General features: G+C 40.0%; 1 long non-coding RNA gene across 1 annotated transcript in view; it reads left to right on the top strand.

The window, feature by feature from the left end:
- The window catches only part of LOC122564460, a 91,901-nt gene extending 73,371 nt beyond the window's left edge, over positions 1-18,530 (top strand). Inside the window, exons 2-4 of the long non-coding RNA XR_006315918.1 lie at positions 320-498; positions 16,182-16,298; positions 17,963-18,530. This is a non-coding gene — a long non-coding RNA (uncharacterized LOC122564460). The remainder of the gene's footprint in view (positions 1-319; positions 499-16,181; positions 16,299-17,962) is intronic.
- The last annotated feature ends 682 nt before the right edge of the window (positions 18,531-19,212 follow it).

Genomic DNA, 19,212 nt, shown 5'->3' on the forward strand with positions numbered 1-19,212 from the left:
GATTCCCAGGTGTCTGTGCGAAAGTCGCACTTGGCCAGTGAGGTACAGAGGCTGGATAATGCAGATGTGGAAAACAGGCCAAAAGGGTGATAGAAGATAGAAGAGAAAAAGAGAGAAAGTAAGCAGAAAAACTGTAAGCAAGGCAAAAGGTAGTGGTAGTATAACAGGTACAAAAAGAAAGGAAGTGTCGAAAGGAAGTGTGAATGGCAGAATCAGAAATGTCATCTGAAAACAAAGTGACAATACAAAACAAGGAAAGTAAAGGGAGACAAAGTAAGGGGCAGAGTTTATGTAGTTAATGCTTTGTTCTCTTCCATAGATTACAGTCTTTGACCCTGGCAGCTGTTTGAAATCCCCAAATCAATGGTAGGAAAGACTGAAAACCAAAATGCTGAAGGTCACAGAGGATCAGGCGGCATCCATGCAGAGAAAGCAACCTAGCATTTTGAGTCTAAATGACTCTTCAGACTTCATCAGACATACCAAGTACCATTTAAGGTATTAATTTATTTGTATAAAGTTTGCATAAGATTTATTGGGAAGAAATGAGAACTTCATAAAACAAAGAACTGTGGATGCTGAAGATATGAAACAAAAACAGAAGTTATTGGAGAAACTCAACAGGTCTGGCAGCATCTTTGGAGAGGAAGTAGAGTTAATATTTCACGTCCAGAGACCTGCGTTCTTGTTCTGAAGAAGTATCACTGTATTCAACATGTCAACTGTGCTTTCGCTCCACAGCTGCTGCCAAAGCCGCTGAGTTTCTCCAGTAATTTCTTGCTGTGTGTCTGCAGACTGTTACCTTTTGAGATATGCACAATATGTCACCCTCCTGTATTATTTTTGATAACATGTCCAAAACGGAATAACAGGTGTTGGGACAGAGAAGAAAATGCCAGCAACAAGTAATTATATCATCTACCATCATCAAAACGGTCACAACATTACCATGCAGCTATATGAATGACAAAAAAAAAATTCTCGATCTTTGGAGTGTACTACTACCTACTCATCCATTTAATGGTTCTTTCCTGATCAGGTTCCCTTGATTGTTTGAAGCTCCCTACATTTGTTTAAACTATGTGACTATTTTTCCAAGTCCCAATTATGCTGTTTCACGAAGAATATCTAAGCCTACAGCTAAAAAAACAAAAGGACTGCAGATGCTGGAAATCAGAAATTGCTGGGAAAGCTCAGCAGCTCTAGCAGCATCTGTGGAAAGAATTCAGAGTTAACTCAAATCTTAATTGTGATTTCCCTCCACGGATGCTGCTCGACCAGCTGAGCTAACTCAGATGTTAACTCTGATTTCTCTCCACAGATACTGCCAGACCAGCTGAGCTTTTCCAGCAATTTCTGTTTTTCTTTCTAAGCCTACAGCAGTTGCCTGCCTGATTAGGTCATGCTAATCAGGTAGATGGTAATGTGATATGAGTGAGATACCCCTGCCCACTTTAATAGCCACCTAATTTCTTAACAGCCAGTGAAAAGAGTTGCCAATGTTTAATGATGTAAGAAGTCCCATCATTGGCGGCATGGTGGCTCAAAGGTTAGCACTGCTGCCTCACAGAACCAAGTTCCCAGGTTCGATTCTAGCCTCAGGCGACTGTCTGTGTGGAGTTTGCACATTCTCCCTGTGTCTGCGTGGGTTTGCTCCGGTTTCCTCCCACAGGACAAAGATGTGCAGGTCAGGTGAATTGGCCATGTTAAATTGCCCATAATGTTAGGTGCGTTAGTCAGAGGGGAAATGGGTTTGGGTGGGTTACTCTTCGGAGAGCCGGTGTGGACTGGTTGGGCTGAAGGGCCTGTTTCCACACTGTAGGGAATCTAATCTAATTATCCATCATAACCACCTCATTTGCACTAATTTATAATTGGATTGCTAAGAAAATGGCAAAAGAGAATTTAAAGTATTGAAAAAAGTGTTTTCAAATGCAGGTGATGACTCAGTATTCTTTGGCAGTTTGTTTTTCTTTTGCTTTCTGTCAACTTAATTTCCTTTGTGCCATTTGTTGAGCAGTTATCTGTCTGTGTTATATTTCAGACATGTATAGAAATCACATGCATAAGGCATGAATAGACATCAGAGCAGAGGATCACATACACAAAACCAAGCTTGCCTAATATTTTTGTTCCACTTCTGTTTCATGGATTAAGTCAAACAGGTTAAATTACATGTGTGCAGGTCTGCTTACCCGAATTTGCCCCATGGACTGACTCCAGATGATCATTTACGCCCAGCAGCAGCAACAACAACTTTTATTTGTATAGCACTTTTAATGGAACTTCCTAAAGGCTCCTCGGGGGCCTAAGGTCATGAAAATATGACTAATACAATATTAGCAAATTGTCAGAACTCAGTGTACAGTCAACACTGATTTGCTTGACATAGTTAATGGGGCTTAATTTTCTAGCAACCTTGACTCCCCTTTCCCCCCATTGCATGACATTGATCATGAATTTCATAGTGCAATTACTGAATTTGTATAGTTTGCAACTCAGAGCGTATCCTTCCTCATCCCACATTGCCTAGTTACTTAAACATCGAGGATAATGTATACATTACGTTCAATGTTACTTTTATCATCAAATTCTGGGCCACTATAAAGATTTGTTTGGAAGTGCCTAAGCAGTAGTCATGAATGATATCCTATGTGATTATGAAGGTAGTCTATCCTCCTTCATCCATCTCAACCTGGCTATAGCCTTTGACATGGTTAACTACGTCATCTCTCTCCAATGTCTCTTTGCCAACAGCCAACTGAGTGAGACTGTTATCAACTGGTTTCAATTGTATCGATTCAATTGCAATCAAAACTCCCTCAGATGGTTTCTGTTCCCATTCCCACACCATTCTTATTTGTGATCCCAAAGATCAATTTTTGCCCCTCTCTTATTTCTCAGCTGCATTTAGCCCCGGTGAAATCACTCCAAATATCAGTCCATCAACAACAGTTCTACGTCCCCCCCAGCTCTGTAAGCCTTTTTAAAGTCTTTAAATTATCAGACTTGTTGTCCAGTATCCATTGATGAGCAGCAACTTCCTCCATCAAAATATTAGGAAGAGTGAAGCCATTATCTTTTGTCCCTTGCCTTAAATTCCATTCCTTGTCAACCGACATGATCCTTCAAGTCGACAGCTGTCAGAGGTGAGTCAAGTTGTTTGCAACATTGGTCAGTTTTGACCCTATATCACCAATATCTGTGCCATCAATTCACCTCTCTAACACCATCCGATAGTAATCCCAACCACTATTTTCATTCTGCTAAAATCTGCAGTCCTGTGTTTGAGATCTCCAGGCTTGACTGTCTCAAAGCAAGGAGAAAGTGAGCATTGCAGATGCTGGAGATCAGAGTCTAAATGTGTGGAGCTGGAAAAGTACAGCCAGTCAGGCAGCATCCCAGGAGCAGGAGAATCGACGTTTCGGGCATAAGCCCTTCATCTGCAATCCTAACTTTCCTCCCAAACTCAAACCTTTAAAATTTGAGGTCAATCATTCACTTATCATCCACACGCTCAATAATCTAAAATGACTTTCAAGTTAAACAATGGCTCCATTTTAAACATTGCAGCCTTGTTTTCAAAAATTGACCCTTTGATTTCTCTGAATTGAAATTTTGCATTCCAGCCTTGGCATGATCCCTGCATTTGTCCCATTCAGGCTTCTTGAATTGATTTCCCATTGGTGGACAGGCATTGACTGCCAAGACCTGAAGCGCTGGGACTCACTCCCTAAACACTGGCAGCTCCATTTCTTCCCCCCTCTAAGATGCTAAAATTAAACCTATCTTTCCGACTAAATTTTTGGTCACTTGCCCCATTATCTCTTCATATGACTCAGTACCAAATTCTGTGTGATAATGCAAAGGCACCATATTAGTACTTGTTATTGTGTGTGTCGATACAAAGGGAGGAAATTGCCTAAGACCTTAAACTGGTATGCAGATTGCAATATGTGATTAACGTGTACCTTTTTCATGTTTTAAGGCAATGAGCATACAGTAGCGCCTCGACATACGAACGACCCCGTTCACGAACAAATCGGTTTACGAACAGGATTGTATATAAAATTTTGCTTCAACGTACGTATGAAATTCAAGGTAGGAACAAAGGTACAAACGCAAAAAGCCCATGTGCGACCACGTGGTTTCATTGTTCTGCTTTGCTACGCGCTTGTTTAACGCAAAGCATCTCTGGCCCCGCATATCTCATTCAGTTCGCCTTTGGCGCGTGTGCTGTGGACAGTGTTTTTGCTACGTCCAAGCATTCTTATGCTATCCGAGGAATGGGAAAAATTGCTTTAGTTCGCAAACTTTTTGGTTCGTGAACTGGGTCCCGGAACGGATTAAGTTCGTAAGTCGAGGCGCTACTGTATTTCTTGCTGGTTGTTTAATATGATCGTATTGTGGATCTGGTGCTAAGCGTGTTATTGAATAAAGGCACAGCTCACTTTCACAGCTACTAGCTTTACTGTTCTAGAGCTGAAAGGTTGCCTGCCAACACCAGCAAATTTCAGGAAATACTTGCATGCTTTATTCCTCACTAAGCTTCATATAAGTGAATTACTCCTTAAAGACACTCAAATGATAACACCTCCAGCTGAGAGCCTTTCTACCTTTGTTCTACCTCCCTCTGAAAACAGGTTGTCCTCCTCTTTCCAATTTCTTCTCAGTCTTTCTGACCTGCAGGTGAAGGAGGATGGCAAGGTCAGTACACATGGCTGGGAGCAAATGTTCTGAATCTGGAGAAATCTGGACCAAGACATCATAGAATCCCTACAGTGTGGAAGCAGGCCATTCGGCCCATTGAGTCCACGCCAACCCTGTAAAGAGCTTCCCACTGAGACTCAAACCCCTACCCTACAGCCCTGTATTTCCCATGGCTAATCTACCTAGTCTTCACATCCCTGGATACTATGGGCAATTTATCTTTGCCAATCCACCTCACCCACACATCTTTGGACGAGGGAAGAAATCGGAGCACCTAGAGGAAACCCATGCAGACACAGGGAGGGCGAGGTGGAATTGAACCCAGATCCCTGGTGCTGTGAGGCAGCAGTACTAACCACTGACCAACCATACTGCCTTTGCTTGCAACACTTCCTGCAGATTTCACCAACTTACCTTGCAGCACTTCAACAGGTCAGGCAGCATCCAAGGAACAGGAGAATCGATGTTTCGGGCATAAGCCCTTCTTCAGGAATGAGGAAAGTTTGTCCAGCAGGCTAAGATAAAAGGTAGGGAGGAGGGACTTGGGAGAGGGGCGTCGGAAATGCGATAGGTGAAAAGAGGTCAAGGTGAGGGTGATAGGTCAGACTGGGGTGGGGGCGGAGAGGTCAGGAAGAAGATTCCTAACCTGCAATCTTCTTCCTGACCTTTCCGCCCCCACCCCAGTCTGACCTATCACCCTCACCTTGACCTCTTTCCACCTACCGCATTTCCGACGCCCCTCCCCCAAGTCCCTCCTCCCTACCTTTTATCTTAGCCTGCTGGACAAACTTTCCTCATTCCTGAAGAAGGGCTTATGCCCGAAACATCGATTCTCCTGTTCCTTGGATGCTGCCTGACCTGCTGCGCTTTTCCAGCAACACATTTTCAGCTCTGATCTCCAGCATCTGCAGACCTCAATTTCTCCTCAAGCACTTCAACAGGGGCCGGTAGATATCAACAAGAAACTCATGGTAAAGTTACAGTGACCATTGCCTACTAGACTGCAGGACTGCTCTCTCATTTGACTGAGACAACTGGTGGTGGTTTAAACCTGAGAGTTACCACACCTCAAGCGAAGGGCAGAGTTTGAGAGGGCAAGTTCTTCATGGTAACCTCAGCTGGTGTGAAAATTGAGCCCATGCTGTTGATATCACTCTACGTTGTAAACCAGCCATCCAACCAACTGAGCTAAGTGACCCCCTGACCACAGTGAAAAACTAACCTGCACATAAAAACAGAAACTCAGCAGGTCTGTCAGCGTCTATGGAGAGAGAAGCAGAATTAGAATTTCAGGTCTGTGACCCATTAGCAAAGCTAATAGGGAGGCCTTGGAGCATTGAGGACAAAAATGATTCTTCTCGAGTCATCAGGGTTACACATGGACTAAACTCACAAGTTGCCTACTTTGTATAGTCCAAAGTGTGCATTGAATTCTTGTACTAACAGCTTCACCAACATGATGTCAGCTGTAACCCCAAAACTGTATGTACTTCACATCCAAAATCTGCAGCTCAGATTTGTGAACTTGGTATCTACGCCATACCAAAAATCTAAACTCAACCAATGTTTCCTGACCGAACCACTTGAATTCCTGTTCTAGTATCTCACCACACAGTGTGGGGGAAATAACTCCTCCTTGTTCACGCAATTAAAATGGAATAGACCCATTTCCCACCCATTCCTGCTAATTTCTAACTTGTAACATCATTACATGGGTTGCTCACTGGAATTGAGCAGGAGCATCATGCATAATTGCTCATCAGGTTCCTGTGATATCAAATCCTGTTGAAATGCTAACTAAGGGTGACTAGCTGAAGTAAGTTAGCAACTCCTAAGAAAGACAAATTAGTTGTCCAGGTAGAAAAATAATCCTTTGTGAGGCTAAGTATAGCAACAAAATTATCTTAACTTAGAAAACTGTCACCTTTAATGAGTGAATTACATTAATTTCAGTTATTCGGAACCTCACAAGACAGCAAACGTCTTCTCTGACCCAATCTAAAGACAAAATAATTAACCAATCGAAAACATTAACACTCTCATTTGCTCAAGGGTAGAGTCATAGAGTCATAGAGCTGTACAGCATGGAAACAGACCCTTCGGTCCAATCCGTCCATGCCGACCAGATATCCTAAAAGGAAATACTTTTGTTCGGCACCAGCATATTTTGGCTAGTTTTATTTGAACAGTACCAATGCAAGGATAATGTCCATAATTTTTAATTTTTATGTAATTCCATTTCACTTTTCCTCCCTGAGTCCACCCACTTCAACGAAAATGGTACCATCAAATGCTGGAGATAAACCAGGTAACAGGTAATTTGATGAGTTCTGAATGGCAGATTGTGCCAGTGAAAAGAAAGAACTTGATGGATTGAAGTAGCGAGAATCTAGAAACACAATTGAAAATAGAGCAGTCGTGTTACTTTTTTTCTTGGTTATACTGAAAACACCCAAATCAAAACTGAATCTGTAGTTAACCACAGTAACTGCCAACTACATGATGCCTGGTTCACTAACTTAATATTTGCTAATGACAACCAATAATAAATAGGAATAAATAACATAATTCAAGGCAATGAAATGCATGACTGTTTCATACATTCTACTAGACCCATTACCTGGTTATACAAAATCATTATATGTTTTAAATTAGATTTGGCATTCTTTTAATGCTGTTCATTATCCATTGTCCCTCAGAGTCCCAGTTTTCTGCTATGACTCTTCATGTGACAGAACAAGGTTCTGGATTAGTGGTGCTGGAAGAGCACAGCAGTCAATTCTCAAGCCTTAGCGAACACCCACCCAGGACACATGGGCAGGGCAAGATGTTCTTCTGTGCAAAGGATCTGCAATTGATACACTAAGATAATGTTCATTTGAGTTGATTTACATACTTTAGTTATTCACCAAATTAAAAGGCAAGAGCAAAGCAATAAGAATTCAGATTATTTCCTAGCATTACCTTTTACCAAGAAATAATATCAGAGCACCTTATATATTTGTAACATCATTCAAATCTGTACAGTTTCTATTAGTAGTGTCAATTACTGAGATTTAAGCTGTAGAAATATACAGTCTTAGAAATATACAGTCATTTACTAATTTGGGTCTACGGGCTGACTAGGTTTACAGTGGGCAAAAGTGAGGACTGCAGATGCTGGAAACCAGAGTTTAGATCAGAGTGGTGCTGGAAAAGCACAGCAGGTGAAGCAGCATCCGAGGAACAGGAAAATCGACGTTTCGGGCAAAAGCCCTTCATCAGGAATAGAGGCAGGAATCGTCCAGGATGGAGAGATAAATTTATCTCTAGGTTTACAGTGGTACAGGAAAGCCAGTAGTATGACTTAAGAAGAGGCTTATGCGTTTATTGCATGATGGCAATCAGGTACAAGTTATATCAGTAAATTAGGCATTGTTAGTGGGACTGAGGAGACCCAGGAAAAAGGGCTTTACTCTACAAGGTCCTAAGATAGGTTCCCTTTCCCCAACTAGATATTTATGACATCTTCAGATTGGTGGAGCTTAATGCAGTCTCCAACATTAACTGCTTCAGGACCATTATCTTATGCAACATAATGCAGGAATGTTGAGGCAGATCAGCTATCATTTTATTGAGTGGAATGTAGACTGACTTCAAACATTTTTAAAAAGAATTTGGAAATTGAAGAATCCTCTTGAATAACTCTTCCAGTTGCTTACTTAAAATGAATTGATTGCCCTATAAGCTGTGAAAATAATTGTGGTTAGTGGTAAGCATTGTTGTGTGAGTGAATTTGAATACAAATGCTTCACGTGCTCTGCCATACATGATTGATGTTGATCTGAGCAGATAATGTAACTCTAGCTCCTGATCTAGCTGTTGTCACTTACTGTTGGTAGGTTCAGCACAACAAGAACCTACCTTGATTGTCATATCATGCAAGGCTACAGGGCTAGTTTGTGAAAGTGGTACTGATGTAAGTAGTAGTGTATTTTTAATTGTATAGACTCAGTCTGCCAAAGGGTCTCTTGTTCTGCAGATTCTATGATTCTGTGAATTGGATCTAAATTGATAGTAAACAAAAAATCACACAACATCAGGTTATAGTCCAACAGGTTTATTTGGAAGCATTGGTTTTCGGAACGCTGCTCCTTCATCAGGTGGTTGTTGGAAGCCACATCGTTGAGTTTAATCTAGTGATGCTGAAGATTGCATTGAAAATGCTTTACATTTTATCGGACTGATGTTTGTCTTCTAAGAATGCTCCAATTTGTAATACCAATACATCACTATTATCAATGCTCAGCAATAACTATTTACATGAAAGGTTTGCACTGGGTTTGCTGAGTTTTTCCAGTCAGTTTGCTTGTGCCTGCCTTGGTGACATACTCTTCCCCAGTTTTATTTCTGTAGTGTTTCCAAATATTCATATGAAGGAGGAAACTTCAGCATTGCTACATTTCATCAGCTACTATTGTGTACCAAATCACATGTTTAATCTGTGGCTTAATATTCAGAACAGGAAACAGCAATGGAGAATATGAAGGCAGTGATATAGAACTAGCTGCAAATCTCTATGCTCCAGTAAACTTCACTAATTACATGCAGTATCAAGGAATATCTGCTTTTTCAGTGCAAAAGGAACACAGACTCTAATGGAAGCAAGTGAATTGTGAAGTGTTTTAAGATCTATAAGCTATGTTCACTATTCGGGGTGGAATTGTTGCATTTAAACACACTTTATTTATGTTTCTGTACTGTAAATTAATTTTCTGCTAACTTTCACAAAATAGAAGTAAAACTAAGAGCTGCACCCAAGCTTTCCTGTGAAATTCCCACAAGAATTGAAATTAACCTTCTTCATTGCTGAAATGCTAGGACGCTCATAAGGAGGTAGCATATCGATCTGCAGTGTTTCGAATTTGGATGATCATAATTTCAAGCAACCTTCCTGTCAACTCGTTAAAGATACAGAAGTAGTTCTGAGGTATCTAAGGAAGGAAGTATAGCACCCATTTTCTTTCAGGCCATTCTTGCTGTTTTGAATAGCTATATTTAGAATGTTTTGTTTTTCTTTCAAAAAGCAGTGCTTATTTCTGTCAGCAATAAATACAGCCATTATTGCTACATTCCAGGCCTTTTGGTCCTGGTATTGATTTACCTATAATTCAGTACTTGATGATTCTGTTTATCAGAAAGTTTCCAATATATACAAGTGAGTTTTTCTTCCGTCATTTCCCATGGGGCCTTGAGCCCAATCCAATCTTAAACCTGGGGAACGCTTGTGCTGTTAGACCATTGAATAGCATGAAAAGATAGAAGAGCAGATTTGACATGTTTGAAGCAATAAATCTGGTGAGCATTACCAATTAGGTCATGTGATTCCAAATCTATTTTCTAATCAACCTGTTCAGAGATGGCCTTACACACCTCTGGAGCAGGTGGGATGTGAACCTGAGCTTCCTAATTCAGAGGTAGAAACACTACCACTGTGCCATAAGAGGCCTTCCATGTTTGTTTTTAACAGCAGTCTGGCAGCTTCATGATTATTGTTAATGTGAATTATCCTTCTATTTATATACTCCATTGAGTGCAATGCTAGAGATTACTAACTTTGAGGTCTGCTGGCTAGTTTCTTTCCTAGTTCCCTAAGCACTACTTGCAGGAATCATCTCACTTTCTAGATAGGACCTTGTTACTGAAATTGGCCAGGGACACTTGTGTCATCATTCAGTGATATTTTTGACCTTGGTATCAGGGAGGCAGTGTGCATCATTGACTTATGCCTGCCACTGCAGAAAGGCTTGCCTGCTCCTTATCTATAGAATGTCTTATCACTGTTGCTTTCTCAGTTTTCCTTCTGCCCTTTGCTCAGCAAAGTCAAAAATGGTATTTTGTACATGGCTTTTGCTGCACTCCCAGAGGAGCCATTGGTATTCTGAACCGGTTTGAGGTTCAATGGAATCCTGCACTAACTGCCTGGTCTTTCTTGAATATCTGGCAGTCATCCATTCCCCTTTGGTTGGCATGTGTTTACTGTATACACTTGAGTAATAGTCAAATTTTTTGACTACTTTTTAAAATTAAATTTATTGGTTTGACTATTACATGGAAACTACTTCTGAGAGGCTGAAAATCAGGCCCATCAAAATTAATACCGTATTATTAGCAGAAGCCCAACTAATTTCTAAACGAATAAAGGAACAAAAAAAATGAATTATGGTAAATCCAAACAGCTGAAGCAGAACACAACTGCCAGTGGACTGGAAGACTGGGAGCATCACGGAACAACCGGCAGACTGGAATGCTGGAGCGGGACATGATGGTCGGCGCACTGACTCATAAACATTGATCTGTTATCTGTGAAGAACTAGGGTTGATTTTTACATGTGATATATGGAAAATTCCAGGTTATTTGGCCAAAGATAGGGGGCCAAATTTTACATGAGATCAACCTTTACTATTATATACAGTATGTGACTGAGCCACAGTGTCTCCAGTTTCTACTCAGACTCTGAAACCCAGAAGTTAAGCTGCTGCAGCTGATATCTTTATTGCCCATGTAAGGATCAAGAAATGTTCTAGAGTTCCCACATGGAATATGATACACATTTCACAAGTCTGAGCTGCTTTGCCATGCTTCTGTTTATTAGACTAATGATCTACCAGCTTAAATAAATAAAAACCAATCAGCTACTTAATATTTGGCTTTGAGGAAGGGCCACTCTGATTTCTCTCCACAGATGCTGCCAGACCTGCTGAGCTTTTAAAGCAGTTTCTGTTTTTGTTTCTGATTTACAGCATCCACAGTTCTTTCAGTTTTTACTCAATAATTAGCCATTTTTCTTGTGCAAAAGTCAACTTATTTTACAGAGCAATTAACTGAAATGTTATTAATTAATACATATTTCTGAAATAATTGAAATTTCAATTTACTGAAAACTTTCGTCACCATGATGTTGCTATCACTTCCTATTCTATTTAACTTTATCCTGTAGACCTGACTGATTTATTCAAATGTGTCATATTCTTCCCAGATGTTGACTCCCTTGAATTTCCATTGTGCTTTTCCACCAAGCCACCTGCTGGTACCGTAGACCCTCAGGAAATTTCAGCACATGGTTTCTAACTTTGTCATCTGACTGATATAGCAAAAATTGTCTCCAAATGAATGTCATGCTCACAGATCAGATTAAAAAAAACAATTTTTTCCATCTATGTAGTGTTAACTTTTTTAAAGAGATAGCTGTGTCTGGATTGGGATAGAGTAATTTATTAATGAATTTATTTCATAGTTAATGCCTAACATATGCTAGGTAATAACTATAAAGTGAGACAAACAAACAAATTGGTTTTGACTTACTTTGACGAGACTTCTTTTTTGTTTCACTTTTTCTAAGGCACTGAGTACGTCAATTTAGAAATCCATTAAGCATTATTTAATGACCTTTCACCTGATTTGTGACATACTGCATCTTTAATGAAGGAGGGAATTCATATGGACACTTCAGATGTCCCAGATGACTTTATTTCTTTCCATGGACTTGTAAAAGCAGCCTCATTTGTTTATTTTAAGTTTAAATGAGAAGTAGTTGGTGAATTTCAATTTCAGTTCATACATGTAACATTCAGAATGAACTGAGAATAATTGTTTCAATTTCTGATAAGAGGTTTGGAATAGAAAGATTGCGTAGTTAAAGTTTTGTTTTTAGAGAAGTATTGATCAGGAGCAAAATATAAATATTCTTCTCGGTGAGGAATATAATTAAACCAGTGTGTTAATAAATTGGAATGTACTTTGCATAATAAAACTAGTTGCTCAGTTGAATTATGAAGTAAAACTGGAGGAGTGCTGAGAATTGTGACAATGCCTGGTTCCAAAATAACACAAGCCATCTGAAGCTTGACTCCACTGAGATTGAAGTAATCTCAACCATCCATATAAATGTGTCAGAAATGGATTCAGATTTCTTGGACTATCGTTGTTCTATACTTCAACTGTATCTGTTAGAAACCCCTGATAGGGGTAACTGAAGGTCAAAGGGAGATTACCATGTGGGGGTGGGCAACTGCTTTTGGTTGCAGGTGAAACCCCATGCCTTACAGCCGACTATTTTTGGTTAATACTTAATATTAGACAGGGAACTAAAACCTCAATTCTTTCACATTTTTGCTATTCATAATTCTCAAAATCTGCTTTTTCCATCTTCATATACATAAATAGCAAACTATAACTATGTCAAATAGCTCAAAGCTAGTATTGAACTTAATCACAAATATCTTCTTCGACTTAAGGCTGCTTTGTGCACTGCAGTGTGTAAGTTGGCAAATAGTGGCCTTCATGGACTGACGATAATTCATGTTCTGCCTTACACTGTTCCTCAAACAAGAAATGATAATGAAATCTCTCAACTAATGTTTGGAAATTGAGCAGAGGTGAAGGCCTAGTGGTATCATCGCTAGACCATTAATCCAGAAACTCAGCTAATGTTCTGGGGGCCTGGGTTTGAGTCCCGTCGAGTCCCGTCGTGGAATTTTGATTTCAGTTGTAAAGGGAAAATAGTTTGGAATAATGAATCTACTGATCACCATGAAGCCATTGCTGACTGTTGGAAAAACCCATCTAGTTCCGTAATGCCCTTCAGGGAAGGACATTTGTCATTCACACTTAGTCTGGCTTACACATGACTCCAGCTCCATAACAATGTGGTTGACTCTCAATTGCCCTCTGAAATATTCTCAGTTCAAGGTCAGCTAGGGACGGGCAATAAATGCTGGCCAGCCAGAGATGCCCACTTCCCACGAACGAATTTACAAAAAATCCAGGAGTTACGATTGTATGTAATTGCGTACCAGTTGGTAACATTTTTGCCTCGGAGTCAGAAATTTGTGGATTCAATCCCCTTCCTGGTCATAAATATATAATTTGACTGATGCTCCAGTACTGATAGAGTGCTGTATTCTCTGAAATGTAGTTTTTTTTTAAAAATGATTTGGGGAATGTGGATATCACTGGCTGGGCCAATATTTATTGCCCATCCCTAATTCCATTGGCGAAGGTGGTGATGAGCTGCCTTCTTGAACTGGTGCAGTTCTTGAGATGTAAGGACGTCCACATTGCTGATAGTGTGGGAGTTCCAGGATTTTGACCCAGCGACCGTGAAGGAATGACATTACATTTCCAAGTCAGGAAGATGAGTAGCTTGGACTAGAGCTTGCAGAGGCTCGTTCCCCCGTGTACAGGCTACCCTTGTCCTTCTGAGTAGTAATGGTCATGGGTTTCAAAGGAGCCATTAGAGGACCTTGGTGAGTTGCTGCAGTGCATCTTGTAAATGCTACAACACTTCTGCCACTATGCTTCAGTTGTGGAGGGAATGACTGTTGAAGGTAGTGGAGATCTGATGAGACATTAAACCAAGCTCCAGTATAACTGTTCCTATCATATCAGTGGACACAAAAGATTTTATGGCAGAACTTAAACAACAGGGCTATTGTTTTTGATATTTCTCACCTATATAATACCACCAAGAAAAGTTTTGTTATTCAGAGAATGTATATTCAGCAGCTCTGATAGCACCTGTGGAGAGTGTCTTCAGATCGGTCCCAGCGTAGTGTCATATTAGATTCAGAAGATTCGCTCTGTTTCTGTCTCCACAGCTGCTGTTGGACCTGCAGAGATTCTCCAGGACTTTCTGTTTTTATTTCAGATATCCAATATCTGCAGGAATTTGCATTTCTCGGAACTGGTTATTTGTGCCAGTTTTGTTTAGTGCTTGAAAAATGACTATAATCCTTGGTGTCCTTAACAACAACTATGATTTTTAAAGGATTTTAATCAGTGGTGATGGCCCTAGCCTCTGGCTCGCAAGTCAGGGAGTGAGCCCACCTCTACTTGACTGGATGACCTTAACTGCTTTTATGTTTCCCCCACCACACCACCTCTCCTCCACTGTCAACTTGCAACTTTCCAGCTTGCCATGGTGGGGGGAGGAAGGGTTTGAAGGGGGGTGGGGGTGTCATGTAAAATACCTCCCGAACTATGAAAAGCTCTTTGTTATGTCTCTCAGGGGTGTTGATGAAGTGCTTTGTAAAAACCAGGTTCAGTTTAATGATATGGATTGTGGATGCAGAATAAAAAGTTGGTTGGCTTTTTTGCTTATCCTCTCATTACCTGGCTGTTTCAGCCCATGGACTTGCAAGTACAGAAGCAGGAAATTCCATTATCTTATGTTTCATTTAAGACAGAATTTCTTTGCTAGTGGTTTCTCATCTAACTGAATAAATATGATGGATTTCAGAGCTGGCTTTCCTACAAGTGCCTCTGTGTGATTTTCTAACTAGAACAATGATTAAAATGGGAAAGGCATTGCTGATAATTTTTTGCCTCACGTGTATGGTGCATGCATTCCAGCAGCTTCGTCACAGTAGCATTGTGCTCATGCACCAGGAAAAGTGAATACTTTTAAACCATCATTTTCTCATTTGGAAGAGAACACTTTAAGCCCCAGATTTTTGATCGTTGTATTATGATAAATAATTGCAGCTTTGCTATTATTTTTATGATCTATGGGATACTTGAACAAATAAAACTAAGGGAAACCCAAAAGGTAAAAGAATGATCACTTGTGCTAAATGGGCATGTCCCCATGGTTCCATAAACTTTAATGCCAGAAACAGCACATCAAATAGTGTGATAAGAAATAAAACACTTGAGGAATTTCATAGTCTCATATTATTGTGGTTCATTTGTCAAAATGTCTCCAGTTTTGTGTACCTGGATTAGTGGGATCAATTTGATCAGGTACCTCAATTGGCTGGATGACTAGATTATAAAATAAAAGCCAACAGCTTGATTCAGTCTTTATACTGGCTGTGGTGTTCGTGAAAGCCTGCCTCCCCACCTTACTCCATGTGTGTGGGGTGGTTCCCCTCAAGCTATACAAAACCAATTGTGTTTCGGTCGTGGAGAGAGATGAGTGATAGTTATGGCTCCTTGCATTCTTTCAATGACTTTTTAAATTGATCACTTTGTGTTTGATTTGTCTTGCTTTCCTCTCCACTTTTTTTGAGTTTAGAATATGTGGGGGAATAAAAAATAAATGATTACTATTCACAAAATTACTGACCAATTGTCTAAAATAGAAGCTGACAGCATAGCAAGATGTTAAAGGAAGGATAAATCTGAGAAGAAACTTTGATGATACAAACTTCTAGTTGACTCAGCATCTGCAGCATTGCGGGGAGGGAATATTTGTTTTCCATTACCTTTTAAAAATGGGCTTCTAATTCCATCCCTAAATTTCCTTGTTCCATTTTTCACATAATGCTTCCTTGTTCTGGAATTCCCTACGAAAAGAAAATACTTCTCTATTGCTACCCCACAAAATACCTGCAGAATTTTAAATACCAAAGTTGTATCACCCCTGACCTTCTGAATTCAAGGGAACAGAACCCGAGCTGTGCAACCTTCTCATTGTTTAATCCTTTAGGCACCAACACGAAAGCCTTTGGATCCACACAGAACTAGTTGTAGAGTCTCTTACCTGCCACAAGGAAGCTGGATGGGAGGTGTGACTCGGATTGGTGCCCACAGCCTGGCCCAGCAGGTACCACACTTTTGTCTGAGTTCAAGGCTGATTTTGTGAGTCCCTGCTCTGTCTGTCTCATTGGGAGGTCAGCCCCGTAATGGATGAGTGTCAGAATCAGCAGCATGCCCACCATATGCAAGTAACTAATTATATTTGAGCATGTGAAAAGCTCAGTTGACCCCAATGTGTTATCCATTGGCACCGTCATACCATTCGCTTGGGCAGGAAAACAAGAGCGAGAGACCCATTTTTTTCTTTTGAAGATATTATAGAAGGTTGTTTTTTGTGCAGTGGGGAGAAACCCACCACCTCCAACAAAAAAGATAGCATCTCTCTCCCTTTGTCCTTGCACCAACTGTTCTCTAAAGTGGGCACACACTCCTTGGCAATGCTTTGGTCTAGGACGCATTGGGCCTTCTTTTGGAGTGATTGTAGACCCATATACATCCTCTACCAAACTCTACACTGCCAGGACTGGTGAAACTGTCCCAAAGGATAGGATATTCTGAACTGAATGTCAGAAATCCCACTCCCAAACAGATTAGGTCACCTTCCCTGCTGTGTGTCTGTGAGACAGGTTTCTTGTCGATGTGCTGGCAGACTACATGTCTTTTGGATTGTTGTTTAAGGGTGGGTGGGGTTGGATTTGTGGGCACAAATCATTCACTCCCTAACTGTTATAGTCTGTCCCAAGCTTTAGTGAAAAAGGCAAAGCCCTCTAGTGTTGTATTGACTGAATGCTGCACCTTCAGTGGTGTCATTGCCTCGGTGAGACATTACATTCTGGCCTCAGCTGGTTACTTGAGTAGATACAATGATCCCTTAGCACTATTACTAAGATTATCCCATTGTCCTGGCCAATATTTACCCTGCCGTCAACAAGTTGATCTGATAATTATCGCATTGCTAATTGTTGGAGTTCACTGCATGCAAATTGGTTGCCCATGCTTCCATTATGATTGTGATCTCACATCAAAAAGCACATTATTGTCTACAAAATATTTTGGGACATCCAGTGGTTGACAAAATCATGATACTAACCAAGTCTTTCCTCCATATATATTAATAACTATCACATTGACGTGTTTATTTCAACTTAATCTACTTAAATTCTTTCAAAAATAAAACAGCTGCCCAAATACACTTATCTGACCATGCGAACTGTATCCTGAAGTGCCAAAGGTGTTCATAGCACTCACAAAAACAAAAATTATAGGAAACACTTAGCAGCTCTATCAGCATCTATGGAGAGAAATCAGTGTTAGCATTTCTGGTCCAATGACCTTCATAAGGCTGCTGAGGTAACACTTTTTTGGTATTGTGTTCATGCAGGAATTTGACATCAAGAAATAGGGTCATTTCATTTTCAATAAATAGACATACTTAACGGGTATCAATAATTTCTATGTTTTACCACATTGAGCTTCATAGTGAACAGCTCTGATGAAGAGTGGTCTAGACTCGAAATGTTAGCTTGCTCTCTCTTTTCATGGAGGCTGCCTAACCTGCTGTGATCGCCAGCATTTTTGTTGTTTTCTCCTACATTTACAGTTCACCTTGCTTTATACTCTGCTGCTTCTGAGTACCACACTTTGTGGGATGTCAAAGTCAGAAGCTGAGATTGTTAATTCCATTTTGTGACGCAGGCCAGTACTTTCTAACAAGCTGTTTTTTCTGTGCAGGTGGAGAAATGCCTTGAGGGATCATGGTGTGGAACTATTTAACAGATGAAGGAATCGTCAAAGACCTAATAAATTGCAGCAAAAGCAAGAGATGACACCAAAGGAACGCAAACATGGAAGATTACTTCAATCTGTAAATTGAAGATGGGATATCACCAACAGGACAAAATAATTTAAATATTAATTATTTAAACTCTGCACTTAACAGCATCAGATATATTAGCCAGCTTGGCTACTTGGGGAAGTCTGATATCAACCCTTAAACCTGTTGCACAGTAAATTCATGCTCTACCACTATTGGAAAAATAAAGTTACACATATTACCCCCATGTCACAGGCAAAAAGTACTTGTGGTTTTAAAATAATGCCCAGCATATTGTAATTGTGAGAACGCTTCATAAAACATTACATTTTAAAACATGGTCAACACATGCCAAAATTCTGTTGACTTATGACAACTTGTGTACCAAACTGTAAAAATAGGGCCTCAAATATATTTAGGAGAAAGCGAGGACTGCAGATGCTGGAGATCAGAGTGAGTAAGTGTGGTGCTGGAAACGCACAGCCAGTTGGGCAGCATCCGAGGAGCAGGAGAGTTGACATTTCGAGTAACCTCTTCATCAGAAATGTAGAGCCTGATGAAGAGCTTATGCTCAAAATATTGACCCTCAAATATATTTACAAGTTGGCCTCCACCTTTGCATTAGAACCTACCTCAATACCTTGATTTAATTTCAATATTTGCAATAATTCATATGAGATTTTGAAGGAATTTCACAAGATAACTGCTCATAATAATTTAAAACTTCACTGAACGTTTGTTCCAATGAGATGGCTACTGGATTCAAATAGAAGTGAGCATTGTGGAGAATATAGTGTATTTGTTGTTAAAGATTTAAAGCTCTATAGCTTCTCAGTGAAACTGGAGCTGCTTTACTAAACAGTATCTGTGGCAGTTTGCAATTCAAGACAAAATCATTAATTGCCAGTGAAGTTGATCAAGCTGTAATGTTTTTAAAGGGATGTGAACAGAATATCAGGCCATGATAATTAAGCTCCAGAGTTCAATATAGTCATTGAATCTTGATGTTTAATGGAATGAGTTGAACTATGTCATTTTATGCCGAGCAGCAGAGTCAACAGGTTTCAATAATTTATTATACTTGTTATTCAGGAACTTGCAGAAACAAATATAAATGAGAAAACCACACAAAACATTACTAAGAACATTCAGTCTTTACAAAGGCAAT

The sequence above is a fragment of the Chiloscyllium plagiosum genome, chromosome 29, assembly GCF_004010195.1.
Source record: "Chiloscyllium plagiosum isolate BGI_BamShark_2017 chromosome 29, ASM401019v2, whole genome shotgun sequence".
Lineage (NCBI taxonomy): Eukaryota > Metazoa > Chordata > Chondrichthyes > Orectolobiformes > Hemiscylliidae > Chiloscyllium > Chiloscyllium plagiosum.